Source organism: Lissotriton helveticus, chromosome 11 (assembly GCF_964261635.1).
Source record: "Lissotriton helveticus chromosome 11, aLisHel1.1, whole genome shotgun sequence".
Classification (NCBI taxonomy): Eukaryota; Metazoa; Chordata; class Amphibia; order Caudata; family Salamandridae; genus Lissotriton; species Lissotriton helveticus.
In genome coordinates this window covers 1,007,012,141-1,007,028,954 of record NC_136072.1, presented here as the reverse complement: position 1 = coordinate 1,007,028,954, position 16,814 = coordinate 1,007,012,141, and the positions used below count along the sequence as shown (strand labels likewise).

The following is a 16,814-nucleotide window of genomic DNA, read 5'->3' as shown; positions in this document are numbered from 1 at the left end:
TAAAATCATTTATATGGTTTCTGAGCCATATGATACTTAAAACGGATAAAATATATACATACATAAAATCATTGACTAAACGTACTCGACTGGTGCTTCTAAGATACGCCTACCCCGGTGTACCTAACCTAAGCCTAGTAAGTGGGAAGGAGTAAGTGAGCTGCAGTTTAAGTTAAGTTAGTTTTTGCCAAGAATCTGAATAAAGAATTCTCTGAGGATCTAATCAGCTCCGTACCTTGGTTTATAGAATGAAGGAGGTCTTGTATCTCTCTCTCAGGACTCGATCTCCCAGCAACCCGCAAGGGTGACTGGAAACACCAGAGCTGGAATTTCTCGGCAGGAGAAAAGACAGCGTCTCTCTCAGTGCGTCAAATGGGAGGGTCGGCTTCCTTCGGCACTCGCATCAGCTGGGCGTCGGGCAAGTAGATAGCCGCTCTGCTTCAAACCACCGTGTGTTTGCTTAACCACTTGGGAGCTAGTAAACAAACCTCCCCAGTGCTGCGCTGTCCATTATCCGGTGCTGAACTGGACGTCCAGCGTTCGCACGCAGCACTGGGGAGGTAGTGCCCGTGACGACCGTTGGCCGACGGCAGCACTTAAGGGGTTAAGGCAAATGTTGGTATATTTATACCTGAAAGGTGCCGAGTTTGACGTAAGGTTGGACATAAGACGTCACTAAGAACTTACAGTTCTTTCTGGACTACAGGAGTTCTTGTTCAAATCAAAACAAAAGCAGGGGGAAGTCCCGGGCTGCTGGAAGCTTGGTTTGTTTAAAGAACGCGTTGTACTTTCTAGGAGTCTATGGGAGTAGCCTTGCCGTATTTGGACTGCATTGGCTATGACTAAATATGGATATGATTCTTATGCCTTTATAAGGATATGTTTTGTTATAACCACATAAGGGCATCAATCGGGAATATTTAAATAGGGTCCTAGATACATTTACAACACCCACTCCACTATAATGTCCATCATTACTAAATACTAAGCAATACTAAACATATAACGATGCATGTGTTTTCCAACCCACCCCAAAATACATAAATTGCATTTGAAATGGTGTATGGTATATACACGAAAATGAGTATTTATACTGTACGTTTTTCAAGCAGTGGTATCATTCAGATAATGCATACATAAATATTGGCTGAATGAATTGCGAAAATTACATTTATGAAATGGCTCTTAATACAGAAAAGAAGGTCGAGACCATTTCATCACATATTTATACAATACTGTACATGTGCTACAGGCTAAGTCAAAATATTGTCTCTAGAGTCTCTAAAAATAGAAGTTCTACTTTAAGCAGAGTACCATGTGCCAGAAAAAAAGGTAAATATTTTGGAAATGGAAAAAATTATTTCTCTTTCAGGGGAAAAAAATAGAGTTCAGGGAACGCTGTGTGCTCGTTGTTTTTAAAGTTGTTCTCGTTGTTAGGAGAGAACATCAGATCAGACAGGCTTGCGAAAAATTGGTCTACAACAGTAGGTGGAAGTTCGACCAAGTTCGAAAAAGCTGAAATAGTGCAAATGTGCGAAGCGTTGCTATCATCGATGTCTGGATCAGCAATGTTCACGGAAGGTTGTACCTGTGTGGTGCTGCTTTCATCTCGTACTTCACTGCCACCTAATGGTAATGGTGAAGTCTCAACGAATGCCGTCATCAGAATAGGTAGCAGCTGGGGACAACACGTTGCATGAGCCGTTACCGAACCAAGCAAAGTATCGATATCCATAGGTACTGCTGATGGTAGTGTAAGACAGACGACCAACACGCATTCTTCTCCGCATAGCAGACATCGAAGCACAGGTAAGATGCAATCTTGCCAGATTGGTCTGACTGAAAGAAACCAGGTAGTACTCAGATCTCTTAGCCGGGCAAAGCCGAGGACATTAGTGATCCGTTCTTGGTATCGTATAGCTACGATCATTTCTTCCATTGTTGCCTGAGTTTTATCTGTGGCTGGGCTTGCCATATCGGAGCAGAAGGAACAAAAATAAAATTCCTGCTACGAGTCCCAAAAGAAGAGGCAGGCCGCCGAATACTGAATGCACAAAATTCGGGAAGATGCCCAGAACTGTCTCAAAGGGTGCTAACAGTCCCAAAAAAATTGTCTTAAATACATGTGCGATGCCACTGGTATCTGACATGTTTAAGATTTGGCTTAACATTTCTACAAAATGCACGGGGCAATTTGTCGATAATAGGGAATGTATCTCTGCCGCTGTACTTGCAACTTACAGATCATACGTCTCTTTGGACGAGGTTAAAGGCACAGTTGTCTGTAAAAGAATAGACTTCATTCTGCTTAAAGTATCAATTCGAATAGAAGAGATATTCAAAGAAGGCCATATTGCCGCCTCCATGTCTGGATTGCTGTTTGGATACAATACTTGCATACAACAAGTGACCATGGAAGTAACGCTCATGAGATAGGCTTTTCCTGGCACCATGCCACAACAGCTGCGGTCACTTATTATAACATAGCTGCCGTTGGAAAGTTGTCTGAGAAAAGGCTCTATCTGTGTTGCAGGAGTGCCGTGCAGGTGACATGAAAGGTTGTTTGATGAACCTTCGCAGGCTCCATGCAAGTTAATACCTTGACACAGAAGTGTACCGCTTAGTGATTTTTTACAGTTGTTACCACTAAGAAATACTTCTTTTTTTCCCTTCACTATAACATTTATGTGTATAAGGTAAATTCCAGGTTGACTTGATGTATCCTTTACCCAACCTTTCATACAGGCCTGCTGGTATATACTTTTGGCAATATTGAAACTGAAAAGTTGTTATCAGAATTGTAATTGTACCATGTATTATCCATTCAATGACAGGTCTCTCTGACATTGTCAATGGTAATCTCTCAAGTTTTTCAATGCTCAGAATCGTATAGTCTGCTCCTTTTCGTGCCAAACTGATTTGTTTATCAGTAAGGTTAAAGATAGAAAATAATGACGTTGTGTTGATTAGACGCCATGGCACGTAGCCTGAACGCAGATTTTGTAATGTCCAGCCTAACTGTACAATAGACCGCAATTGGGACTGGCCATGTTGTAACATTAGCAAGTCCTGCTCTATTTTATCAATAGCAGATGATACAATGCTGTCCAGGGAATAAATTCTGGAGGAGAGTCGTTAACCCATTGTCCACTACAGAAAGTGATTTTTCCAAATTAATACGATCAATTTCTCGTATTTTTTCTGCAGTTTCGATTTGCGTCACTTTCCAAGCTTCGTTGTAAGCAGCGTATATACCGGCGTATATGAAATGTTTTTGACGCTGTTTGCGAGGTCCCAGTAAGAAATCTCGCAAGTCAGCACCTTCTTTAAGTAAAGTCAAGTGTTGCTTAATTTCAGCCAGTGTGGATTTCTGTAGCCATTCGAGGCATAGTTTCCCTACACTGTATGCTGTAACTATCCCTGGATGTTGCCTCTGGGAATATCTTGGGTCTGGCCTGGTCTGTTTGAACCCCTGTATTTTGTTCAGGAATCTATCTTGACAGTTATTAGTGTCTGTGGGCCAGATCAACCATTTTTTCCAATCAGGATTTGTTCTGTTATGGTGTAAAATGTGGGATATGTCTATCTCCACATCTGTAGTGCTATTACTATCAGGGATGGGCTTTGGAATAGACGGTTTGTTTAAGTCTTTTATCTTGGCTAGGCAGAGACAGGTTGTTTGTTGAATGGTGTCATTCAGAAATATTATCTGTTCTGGGATCATGCAGGCTCTGAATAATGATTCTAAACCTTGTACCTGCCAGTCTTTTGTACCCCAGATGGTTTTTGTTTCAATGTTGTTTTTCCAAAATTCAAAACCAAATGTAGACATTTTTTCATAACATTTTTCAGAATAAATCAATTTAGTATTTGTCAACATGTTTTTCTTTCCTGTCTTATTTAACATGTTGAAATAAAACGTTTCTGGATCAGTTGGGGTAAACCCTGAGAAGTATGGGAATTTCTCATAAAATGTTTTCGAGCTGCCTTTTGGCGGTGTTGGACAATGTTCCCATTAATTATAAGTAAAAACATTTCTAGGATTAGCAGATTTATGCAAATAATGATGACCATAATGATTAAAGAAATACATTTCTTCATAATTTGATGAACCCTGCAAATAGTCATGTTTGTTGAATTTTGCTGACATTTCTAAATCTGACATCATAGTATTAATATTTTCAAAGTCCCAATCATCAGAGAAAGTACTTGGTTTTACAAAGTCACTTAAGGAAACCTTGAACTGATGTGGATATTTCAAGAGCTCAATCGGGCCATAGATTTTGTAACCCGTTTTGTCCCATGCTATACCACCAGGTATTGGAATGGCTGTGATGTTCACTGATGACAGTTCTCTTTTCTCGATGTGAGATGATCTGTGTGGCTTTAGGACCAAGTTGATGTTCTGACTTGCTGTGTCCATTGTACTATATTTTCCATCAATAAATCTACCCAAACATAAAATCATGATGAGCCAAAGTAGGAGGAAAAGTACACCTAACACAATCCATAATTCAATCCATGGAGAAATCAGATATGTTTCTTTGAGTTGATGAAAGAGTTCAGTCATTTTTTCTTTGAAAGTTTTTGTTGCTGGCGTTTCTTCATGTTCACTTGGATCATCAGAAAAGTCATCGAAATTGATGAAGTAGCCATATGCAGTTCTGCAATTGTTGGAATTGCTTCCGGATTTTCTTTAGTCTTTGAATCTTCCTTTGTCACATTAGTATAGTCTGAAGCTACATCATTGTAGACAGGTGTTTCTTGACGAACTGTTGCAATTTGGGTTTCAAGAGGCACAAGTTCCATTGCTTTGTTGCATAGTCCTTTTTTATTTACTGCAGGTTTATCAAAAGTGATTAGTCTCTCAGTTTGAACCTCTTGGATTGTAGCAAGGTTTGGTCTTCTGCTACTTCTTGGGAGTCCACTGGGCCTACTACTTATTATTGGCCACATGATTGTGGTTTTACTAGGTCGATTGATACAACTCTGTTCTCCTTTTTACCAGCAAGGGGCGGTGTTCCGCTGACAGCTAAGACAGGTACTGCTTTTCTGTAAGAAGGCCCAAATTCCTTCTTCACCGCGATCTTCTCTCTGACTAGATCCCCAATCTTTGGAATCCAGACAGGTCTTGCTGGGACAGGTGGTTTTTCTTCAGTGGCTGTTGCCATTAACTTTGTGTTACTTAGACTTCTTCTTGTTTCATTTAAGTCCTGTAAAACAGCCAAACAATCTTTGATATGAAAGGATTTTTCTTTCACCACTGAAGTCTGACAATATAAGTCCTGGATTATCATTCTAGTACCGAACAATAGTTTGTATGGAGTGATACCTCTTAGAGAATTTCTTGGCAGATTGTTAAGACTACGTTGGACACTTGTTAGATGTTTGACCCACCCTTCACCCGAACCTAAGACCCTCGCCGTTATAGATTGCTTTATGTCACGGTTTTTTCTCTCCACTACCGCATTTCCCTCGGGATGGAATGGACTAGAGTACCGCAATGCAATGCCCATGCTGGCCATGGCCTCCTTGCAAGCTCGAGAGCTAAACGCAGGACCCTGGTCAGAATGTAGCATGCCAATTGCGTATGTGCAGATTAAGACTCGCAAATCTTTTATAACAGTTCTGGCGTCAGCCGAGCGCTGGGGCCTACATCTAAATGAATCTCGTCTTAATAATTATGGGATCGCATTTCTCCGGTTGGATTTCAGCGTATAGATAGCCTGATGCTTTCTAATAGAGGTGTCTGGGCAGGTGTCTGGTCCGGTTCACAACTGCGATCTCTGTTGCAGTTTTCACAATTCATTGCAAAGTTATAAATTTGCACGCTCATCCCCGGCTACCAGTACTGTGATTGTAATTCTATTAGAGATTTCACGATCTCTTGGTGTCTCAGACCCATTCCCATGTGTGCTTCTTGAATCAAGTAAGCCCTCCGGTTCGTGTTTGGAATTACTCTATCCCCCACTCCAGGGATTTGAGCAAAAGGAATGGAGTTCGCATCAATTATGTATTTATTTTCGAGTGGATCATTTAGAGGTAACGCTGCATAGTTGCCTTTCATTGAGACTTTTACTGCTAGTAGCGTTTCACCGTCTATTTGTTTTCTAGTACGCTTTTTTGTAGCTACGGAAGACGGTTGAACAGCTGCCGCCGTGGCTCTGTTAGCCAATGAATTCCCCGCAACGTGAACGCCATCACGTTGATGACTCAGTGTATGTATCACGTGAGTCTTTTGTAGTTCTTTCTGTAAAAGAACTACTTGTTCCCAGAGCTTTTTATGCTTTATTGTGGCACCAGTCTCATCTTTGTAACCGTTTTTGATCCATGTATGCATGTCATTATTGTAAGACCGGACGCAGTAATGCGAATTGCACACTATTAGTGTGGGGAACTCGCGATCGGCATTTTCAAGCGCCATCTTTAAAGATCTTATTTCAGCTCTCTGAGCTGTACAGTTTCTGAGTGATTCAGTTTTGGTGATTATCGGTCTGAATTTACCTAAACGCCAGCGAACTTTAACAAACGCGCACGCTGCATTGTAAGATTTTTTATCCACAACGTAATGTTGTGCAAATCTGTCTGTGTAGATTACACAGGTGTACCGTTCTAGAGGCAGAATTTCGATTGGCAGAGGATATTCATGTTCGTATTCCAAATTTTCTAGTTTTTTATTTTCGGATCAAAAGCGTGTTTCACGTCTTCTGCAGCAAGAGAATTTTCCCATTGTATCCATTTTGGATCTAATGCCACAGCATTCGGAATGCGTGGTCTTGTTACTGCCTCAAGGGCTGATATAGCTGTTAAAATAGATATGCTTTTGCTTTGGGCTAGGGCTCTTTCTTTTGCTACAGCAGTTTGAACCGCAGTCAGAATTTTTTCAGTAGAACTGAATTTCGTTTCAGCTTGTGTGTACAAGTGTGATTTATAAGCTATTGGTACCGTTTCTCCCTCATTAGAGGTCAGGTACGTGAATCCGCATCTTCCTGGGATGACTCGGATTACAAGGTTGCGTTCGTTTGCGCGTGTTTGCAGTTTTGTTTTAGTTAACATGTCTGTTTGTAATGATCTTAAAATTCCTGTGTGTTTCTGAGTCCAATTAATTGGTTTGAAATCAGGTTTTATTAATTCATAGAGAGGTTTAACCCTCTCTGCATAATTTAGAATGTATGTTCTTCCAAAATTCAGGAAACCTAGTATTGATTGTAAGTTCTTCAGCGTTTTTGGAGCTTGGAGTACTGCACACCTCTCTAAGAAGTTGTCTGCTAGGCTTTTTTTTTTCAAAACTGGTTTTATTGAGTTGCAGAAATAAACATCCACATTGCACCGAACCCCGGAGGGACGGTGACTACAATCACGGGTCATGCTGTGCGATACATTTAATGAAAATGCCCTCCACCCTCCACCCCCCCCCCAACTACCCAACCTCCCCCCCGTCCTGCAACACTCCGTCTCCTCACCACTGCTATGTGAAGTATACAATCATACATGGAAAGAGCCGAGCCTCAATATGCCTTCTACATCAGCCCTTCCTCGCCCCTTGGCGGCGGTGGGGGCTCCAGCCACAATCCCCTATAGTTGGCCCATCTCTTCCATATTTTATAATGTTTTGTAGGATAGCCTCTGGCCTCGAACACCGGCCGCTCCAGTCCCATGCAAAAGTCCAGGCCTTTCTTCTACCCGGCCACCTTGGGAGCCCCAGGGTCCTTCCAGGCCTGAGCCACATCACGTTTGGCCAGTGTCAGTCCCAGTAGTAGCAAGTGCCGCTTGTACACATTCCCACCCACCCCTTCAAGCACATGGAGCAGGCCCAATCTCGCCGTGCGAGGGAGCTCCCACCCCAGCACCTCCGACAAACAGTCCCACACACCCTTCCAGAACCTCGCCAGGCCACAACATTCCCACACTGTATGCAAAAGGGTGCCCAACACGTAACCACATCGCAAGCACGCCGGGGACTCAATCAGCCCTGCCTTCCACAATCGTTCTCTGGTATAATATGCACGGTGCAGGTATTTGAATTGTATTAGTCGTAAACGAACTGCTATTGCCGCTCCCCTGGGGGACTCAAGAGCCTCCCGCCAGTCCTTTTCCTCCAGTTCTCCCACATCCCGCTCCCAGCGATCTCTTATGGGCTGTAGGTCTGAGGAACGGTGTGTCACTAATGTTTGGTAGATTTTGGATATTTTACGGTCCTCCAAGTCCCCCATAAAGACTTTGGCTTCTATCGGGCTGAATTCGGGTAGTGTAGTCAAGCCCACTAGCGCGGGCGTCAAAGCGTGCCTAAGCTGTAAATAGCGAAAGAACTGGGTGCGGGGCATATTGAATTCTGCACTGAGATCCTGAAAGGTTTTAAGCGTGGTGCCTCTGAGGACCTGGCCCAAAGTGGAAATACCTATTAAATCCCAGCCCCTAAACCCTGGAAGGGACATCAGGGCCGGGAGTTGCCCGTTATGCCAGAGCGGGGTCTCCCCAGTTAGCTTTCCCCACCATCCCATACGGCGCAGTGCCTGCCGCCATACCTGAAACACCACTTGTGTTGCTCTAGGCAGTCTCTTTCGCAGCTGAGGGGAGTATAAGACCGTATGCAGGGAGTCAGGCTCTATCAGGAAGCGCTCCAGGGCATACGCCGGGTCATCCCCGTCACAGTACCACCAGTCGTTCAGGACCACTAAATGTGAAGCCTGGTAATACGACAGAATATCTGAGGTCGCCAGTCCCCCACAGTATGTGGATAGAAAGCAGGTTCGCAGCGCAACTCTCGCCGCGCCACCGTCCCACAAAAAGCGACCCAGAGCCGAGTTGACTAATCGAAACCATTGCGGCGGGACTGGGAACGGGTGGTTTTGTAGTTGATACAGTAATCTGGGCAGGGCAACCATCTTGAAGATAGCTGATCTACCATAAATATTGAGCGGCATGCGGGACCAGCACTTCATTTCCTGCTGCACATTGTCCCATACAGGAACCACGTTGCGCTCCCAGGCTATCGCCGGCATGGTTGTCAGGAACACTCCCAAATATTTAAGGCCCCCGACCGCTCTCTGCAGTGTTGAGGCCCACGGCCCGACTTCAAAGTGATCACCCAAAGTCCATAAGGTGGACTTCTGTAGTTTGAAGCAGAGTCCGGAGACCTCGCCAAAGATTCTCATGATGTCTAGGACCCGCGGCCCGGAGCGGTTCACGTTGGTAAGAAAGAACAGGACATCATCCGCATACAATGCGATTCTGTCCGACGGTCCCGCCTGCCACTCAAACCCCTTCAGCTGTGCATCCATCCGGACCCACGCCGCCAGCGGCTCCATAGCGAGCGCGAACAAATAAGGCGAGAGGGGGCATCCCTGCCGAGTGCCGTGTCCTATCGGGAAGGCCGCCGACACCTCCCCCGCCACCCTCACCGAGGCCGTCAGACCGGTATAAAGAAGCCTGGTATAGGACAGAAAGTGGGGCCCTAAGTTAAGGCGCAGAAGGAGGGCAAATAAGTAGGCCCAACTCAGGGAATCAAAGGCCCTGTTGATATCGGCTAGTAGCATTGCCGCTTGATCCCCGGTCCCACACATCGCCTCCACAGCTACGTGGGCTCGTCTGATATTGTGCCGCGTCGCCCTGCGGGGCATAAATCCGGCTTGATCCGGATGGACCAAGTCCGATATGTAGGGAAGAAGGCGATTTGCGAGTGCCTTAGCAAGTATTTTGGCCTCAATGTTTGGAAGAGAAATTGGCCGATAGGACTCGTGGCGGTGCGGGGGCCGACCGGGTTTACAAAAGACAACAATTTCCGCATGCCTCCAGTCCGCCGGCAGTAGGCCCTCCTCTCGTGCCACCTCTAGGGCGGCTTTGAAGTGCGGTCCCAGCTGCAGGTGATAGCGTTTAAAAAATTCACAAGGGAAACCATTGGGCCCGGGGGCCTTACCGGTATTGAGTTCCCCCAGCGCCGTGCCAAATTCATCTGCCGAAAGTGGGGCCTCAAGGAGCTCACGCACATCATCAGAGAGCGCGCGGGGCGGGAGATCGGCAATACATTTATCAATATCAAGTGCCGAGAGAGGGTCCCGCGGGGCGCACTGCGTCGCAAAGTAGCCAGCGAAGCTGTTCGCAAGGTCTTTCGAAGCAGTAATGGAGGCCCCGGTGTCGTCCCTAAGGCCCGGCAGGTCCTGTGCCTGGAACACCTTCTGGCAGAGCCTATGAAGCATGGTGCTGGACTTGTCGCCCCATTGATAGATCCTACTTCTGGTCGCCAACCAGATCTGGCGGGCCTCGTCTAGCTGGAGAGAGGCGTATGTCTGTTGCGCCAGCAAAAGTTGCCCTACGTCCTCTAAGCGATTCGCCACCCCACATTGAGTTTCCAGCCGCTCCACCTCCGCTGCGGCCCGCACCTGTTCCCCCCGTCGTTTGCGCCGCGCCGCCGCACACCATGTTATATCTACCCCGCGCAGCGTAGGTTTCATAGCCTCCCAAACCGTCCGTGTGTCGGAGACCGAACCAAGGTTTTCTTGTCTGCTAGGCTTTTGCCTTCACTTGATAATTCATATCCTAAAAACAGGACAGTTAGGTGAGCAATTCGTGACTTTTTAAAGTTGAATTTGTACCCTTCAGCTGCGAACACAAGTATTATGGTGTTCACTCTTTTCAAGTGTGTCTCCAGGTCGTCATCTGTAAGATAGATGTCATCGACATATGATAATGCCTCATCATTGTACATTTGTAGTAACTCTGTTACCCTGGCTGAGAATAATCCTGGGCTATTCTTGAATCCCTGTGGGATTCAAGAATTGGGCCCCCATACAGGACCGCTTTCTCCTGTATTGGGCCCCCATACAGGAGAAAGCGGTCAAATATCTGCTTTCTGGTGCTATGTTTTGACAGAAGAAACCATTAGAGATATCTAATGTTGTTTTATATTTTTTGCACACAATGTTATTCATTAGTGCTGCACTGTGTGAGTTTTGTACTGCAAATGTTTTGCAGCAAGAGTTTAGGTGTCTGTAGTCCAAAACTAGACAATATGAATCGTCTGGCTTAGAGACAGGAAACAAAGGATTGTTCATTTGTGAGGTGCATGTTTCAATCACCCCTTGATATTCAAGTTGATCTAAGATCTCCCTGACTTGTTTTTTAGCTTCTTGCTTAACAGGATACTGCCTTTGTGCAGTTGGTTGATTTTTTAACTGAATTTCTGTGGTGGGGAGAAGCCTCATCCCATCCTACATGATTTTTATATAATGCAGGGGCTTGGGCCACTGCCCATTTTCTAGCAAATGTGTATTTTTTATGAATTGGAATGTGATTTGAGAAGGCAGGCATAATAATTTCTTCGCCATGTGGGCACTCCCTGACAAACTCTGGTGACCAGTCTTTCTCAGCTAACAGGATATCATAGCCTTTAGATAAGTTATCCCAAAAGAGACCTCTTATTTTCCTAGTTTTGTCCCCCTCTCTACGCAATGTTATTTCATATAATTTATGGGGTTTGCTAACTCTGGTGTCTGCAGTTTCCACCTGAATGTATTCATTCGCGTCCACTGTCTCCAGAAGATTCATCAGGATCTTCCGAGCTATGGTCACTTCTGCTGCGCTGTCTAGCATTGTCTGGGCCCACTCTCCGTTTTTCAGTTGTGTCCTCAGAATCCTCGGCATGTTTTATTTTAATACTAGCTACCTTCTATTTTTGTAAATTGTAATTTTTTACTTTGTTGAGCAGGTTCCTTGTCTTTGGACTTGACGTACTCTTCTTTGTGCTCTGACCGTCCTCTTCTTTCCGATTTCTGTGAGGAATTCTGAAAAGATCGAGAGGGACGTGTATCAATATCTTGATATTTGTCAGGTTTTCTCAATTTAGCCCTATCTCTAAGGTTGTATCTTTTCTCAGAGGGTTCCCTGTGGGGAGACTTGCTTCCTCGTTCTGGAGATCTATCTCTCCGTTGAGTAGACCTTCCTCTGGACTGAAACTGTTTTTCTCTGGGAGTGGTTTGTTTATTACCCTCCCACCTCTTTTTTGGAGTGTTCAGATTATTTTTAATAAATGTTTTTTCAGGATTTTCAGTGCTATGATTCTGGCAAGTTCAAAAGGTTGTTCTGCTAAATCTGTTTCTTTCAATTTCTGGCGGCAGTTTGTACCGTCAATTGCTAATTGAACTAATTCTCTATATGCCTTTGTTAATTCTTTTAGTTTAACTAAAAGTTCTTCGCTTGACATTTTTTCAATGTCGGGATGTGGTGTGTAACTGGCTAGACCCGGCCATGTGGCTCCTGGTCTACCTAGTGGACCGAGCCTGGTGATGTGATTTTGATGTTTTAGGGCGCCATTAAACCAGAGCAGGTGCTCTTGGTATGTTAGTGGGATTTCAATGCCCTAGAACGGGGCGTATTCATCCGGAGGTTCCTCTATTTTGTAATAGTGGAAATCTTGTGTCACAGCGTGTGCTGCTGGAAAATGTATCCATGAATAGAATACCTCTGTCTGCCGATATTCATGGGCCTCTACCATAAATATGACTGTACCACCTCTTGATGACAGTCCATTTTCTATAAGTTTAAGAGTTATTGTTCTTCTTACATTTACCGGAATGATTAAAGCATTCGGGTCTTCTTCTCGGAGACTTGTGTCATCCGCTAGGAGTTGTAACTCGAAAAATGGGTAGGGGTTCTGCCCACATAACCCTCTCGCACCTGAGCAAGGGACATCCAAGGACATCCGCTAGGAGTTGAGCTGCTAAAGCATCTCTTTCTTCATGACCTTCTCCCATTTTACTGACAGAAAGTTTCAGAGCAAGTTTCAAGAAAACAAAGATTAGGTGCACAATATTTTGGAACACTGTATTCTTCAACGTTGACTAAACCAAAAACTAATACATAGGAATCTCTTCCTACTAAGTTCCGGCGGATATTAACCTTTTACCCACTCCAGACGTCCATTGGAGTTTTTACGGGAAAAGGGGTCTGTGTGAAAAGCACGACTGAGTTACTCTAGTGTCTTGCGTTAGATTATTGCCTTACCAAACGTTGGGCGCCATGTAGTGTAGTTCCTATATTCCCAATAGGCTCTGCGCATTGGAATAACATAAACGATAGTTTAGACGTAGGACTGAGGTCAACTAGGTCTCTACTGAATATGTTAGACTTAATTAGGTATGCCAGCTAGCTCAGAGGTCACTAGAAACTTTCTCGAATGAACAGGAAGGAGTTAACTTTCCTGTTTAGACAAGAAGGGATTCGTTTCTGACAACCGCATAAACATGACAACTTTGCTCCCTCCAGAACAAGGAGTATATCTCCAGAGTCGTGTGAAAACAATAGATAGCTATTTCACTCAGTCAATCGTGCATACTTAGTTTCACCAGGAGTGCAGAGAAATAGAGAGACGGGCGTTTTCAATAAAAGGTGTTATTTATTGAGCAGTCCTCTTTCTCATTCAAGAGAAGTGAATTGCCACAATTGCAATACTTATCATGAAGTAAAGTGCATACAGTAAAAGGAGTATTATGAAATAATACTGTAAAAGCATTTATATGGTTTCTGAGCCATATGATACTTAAAACGGATACAATATATACATACATAAAATCATTGACTAAACGTACTCAACTGGTGCTTCTAAGATACGCCTACCCCGGTGTACCTAACCTAAGCCTAGTACGTGGGAAGGAGTAAGTGAGCTGCAGTTTAAGTTAAGTTAGTTTTTGCCAAGAATCTGAATCAAGAATTCTCTGAGGATCTAATCAGCTCTGTACCTTGGTTTATAGAATGAAGGAGGTCTTGTATCTCTCTCTCAGGACTCGATCTCCCAGCAACCCGCAAGGGTGACTGGAAACACCAGAGCTGGAATTTCTCGGCAGGAGAAAAGACAGCGTCTCTCTCAGTGCGTCAAATGGGAGGATCGGCTTCCTTCGGCACTTGCATCAGCTGGGCGTCGGGCAAGTAGATAGCCGCTCTGCTCCAAACCACCGTGTGTTTGCTTAAGGCAAATGTTGGTATATTTATACCTGAAAGGTGCCGAGTTTGACGTAAGGTTGGACATAAGACGTCACTAAGAACTTACAGTTCTTTCTGGACTCCAGGAGTTCTTGTTCAAATCAAAACAAAAGCAGGGGGAATTCCCGGGCTGCTGGAGGCTTGGTTTGTTTAAAGAACGCGTTGTACTTTCTAGGAGTCTATGGGAGTAGCCTTGCCGTATTTGGACTGCATTGGCTATGACTAAATAATGATATGATTCTTATGCCTTTATAAGGATATGTTTTGTTATAACCAAATAAGGGCATGAATCGGGAATATTTAAATAGGGTTCTAGATACGTTTACAACACTGCAAGCAGCAGGAATCTTGGTCAGGATGGGCAGGAGAGCTGATCCCCTTTGCCTTTGGCAATGTCAACAAGAGGGGACTTTTTTCCACACGATCTGGGCATCTCCAGTCATCCAGTCATACTGGAACGGCATCACTGAAAAACTGGAGAGGGCTGGGGGAAAGAAACTAACGGCCTCCCAGCAACTGTGCCCGCTAAATATATGGAACGCCACTGACCTTCACCAGAACGTCATTTCTGACCCCCTCCGGCCGCTCCAAGCCACATGGGAACACAAAGTAGCCGTTTGGAGGATGAGGAATAGCTTGAGGCTCATGCTTTCCCCAGAGAGATTGCTATCTCCTCTAGGCTGAGACTTATACAGCTAAAAATACTCCATAGAACGTATCTCTCTGGCCCGGCGTTGGTAGAGATGGGCTATAGAACCGAAGCAGGAAACATGAGGAGATGCGGGCAAGAGGGCACCTTAGTGCATGTACTTTGGGAATGTACATGTATTCAAAAATATTGGTCTGAGTTGACAAAGTGTATGGAGGAAGTGATGGGTAATAAAATTGACTACAGTATAAAGATGTGCCTCCTGAATATATGGGGTCCTACTCATTTAAATAGTAAAGAGAAAATATGGGTGACACTGGGAATGATAATTGCTAAACAGAACATTGCGAGACTGTGGAGGGCTTAGGAGACACCGTCACTTGCCGCATGGGAAAGAGACATGGATTGGTGCATGTTGACTGAAAAGACAGTATATGAGTCCTAAAAAATGGTCACAGTTTTGGGGAGAAATGGAACGAGTTCAGGGGAGGACTTTGTGAGCCCCAGCAGCTGGGATAGGGACAAGATCCGGGTGGATTAAGTATAAGTTGCCTGAAAAAGCAATCGTCATGGAACGGCTATGACCCGTGGTTTGTGGTAAAAGTTAACGATAACTATGCACCCTTGAACACTTTTGCGAAATGTTTGCAATGTGTAAGCTTGTCATCAAAAGAGTTTAAAAAAATATATTACTGACTACAAACATGCAGTGGTAAGTCGTTCATGTAGAGGTTAGCCCTTCGGGAACCCTTCCCCTTTGAGAATGTTGAAAAATATTTTTTAAGAGTGGGCAGGGGTCACAAGGACAAATGCATACTTAAAAAAAGTGTTGAAACATTTTTTTACATTTTTTTAAATGCATTCTGTTTTCCTTTAAGGAAAGGAGGCTGCATTTAAAAAATGCTTTATTTAAAAGTTCTCACAGACAAAGTGGTCTGCAGACCTCAGTAGGCTATCATCCCAGTGATTCCAGTGATGGCTGCGAATCCTAGTGGGTTGCAATTTTCAACCTACCTCATTATTATTCATGAGGTTGGTCGAATTACAACCCACTAGGAATCAGTATTTTGTGAACTGACCTATCAGTACATAGGTCAGTATGCAAAATACCACACTGAACGCAAAAATATTGATCACAAATTGCGGTCAAACTTTTGAGACCTAGTTTATACTAGTGCTATGTAAAAAATGAAATATTAAAAACGATAAACTGCTCAGTACTAGAATTTTCACTCACTTTACTCTTAGCTCACTCATTACCAACTATGTATCCCTGCCTTTTAGTGCAATCTAAATGCACTTCATTGCCAGGTTAAGATATTAATATCCCAAAATAACTTCTTCGAACAAACTATCAAACTCCCCACCGTACCTTCTAGGTAAGAAGTAAACCTCAATGATATAGTGGGTCTTTAGATCTGTATACATAACCTATAATCTACTTTAATAGCACTGTCAATTTGTGGTGGCACATTTCTCATGGAGTTGAATGTAGGTGTCATGTAAAATCATGTAATTCAGCCCTCACAACTTCAATAATCCACTTGTAGATTTGAGCCTAACATTATGGAAGACCGTCTAACCAGGTGAACTCAGAAAGCGCCTGGTAAATTCGAGAAGCCATAAAATCTTTCTTCCTCATACAGGAAGGAGTTCAATTTTCCATCTCTAGATCGAAAAGTCTATATGTTTATCCCACTGAAACTTCTGTTGACCGTTATCTGAATTCCCCAGCTGAGTCAAAGCGAATTAAGAATACAAATAGTGGCCTAATTATTGGGTTGTTAATAAAGCTACAGGGGGAGGATGGGTGTTTTTTTTGGTTTGAGTGTGGATGATTTTGAGAGGTTGGAGTGAATGCGAGAAAGTAGTGGGGTTTGTAATGTTTAAATATGATGTTTTTAGCAACATAATGAAATAATGAGATGTATTGTGATGTAGAGAAAATTGTCATTGTCATGCTTCTTATTGTAAAGTATTTGAAAAGAGATGTAAAGTTTAAAAGATAATTTTGTAATGAAAAAATTTTTATTTTGTGAAGATTTTGTTTGGCTGTGTCTATTTAGGGTTAGCTCCATTTGCGGAATATACAGCCTAATTGGGAAATCTTAGTAGTACCTTATGTGTGTCTCCCATTCCCGAGCCTAAAATTAATATTATGTGGTGCTCTTTGTGAGATAGGCAACATTCT

General features: G+C 43.7%; 1 protein-coding gene across 1 annotated transcript in view; it reads right to left on the bottom strand.

Moving 5' to 3' along the window:
- The window catches only part of SVOP (SV2 related protein), a 381,533-nt gene that overhangs the window by 11,846 nt on the left and 352,873 nt on the right, over positions 1–16,814 (bottom strand). The gene's annotated exons all lie outside the window — the stretch shown is intronic.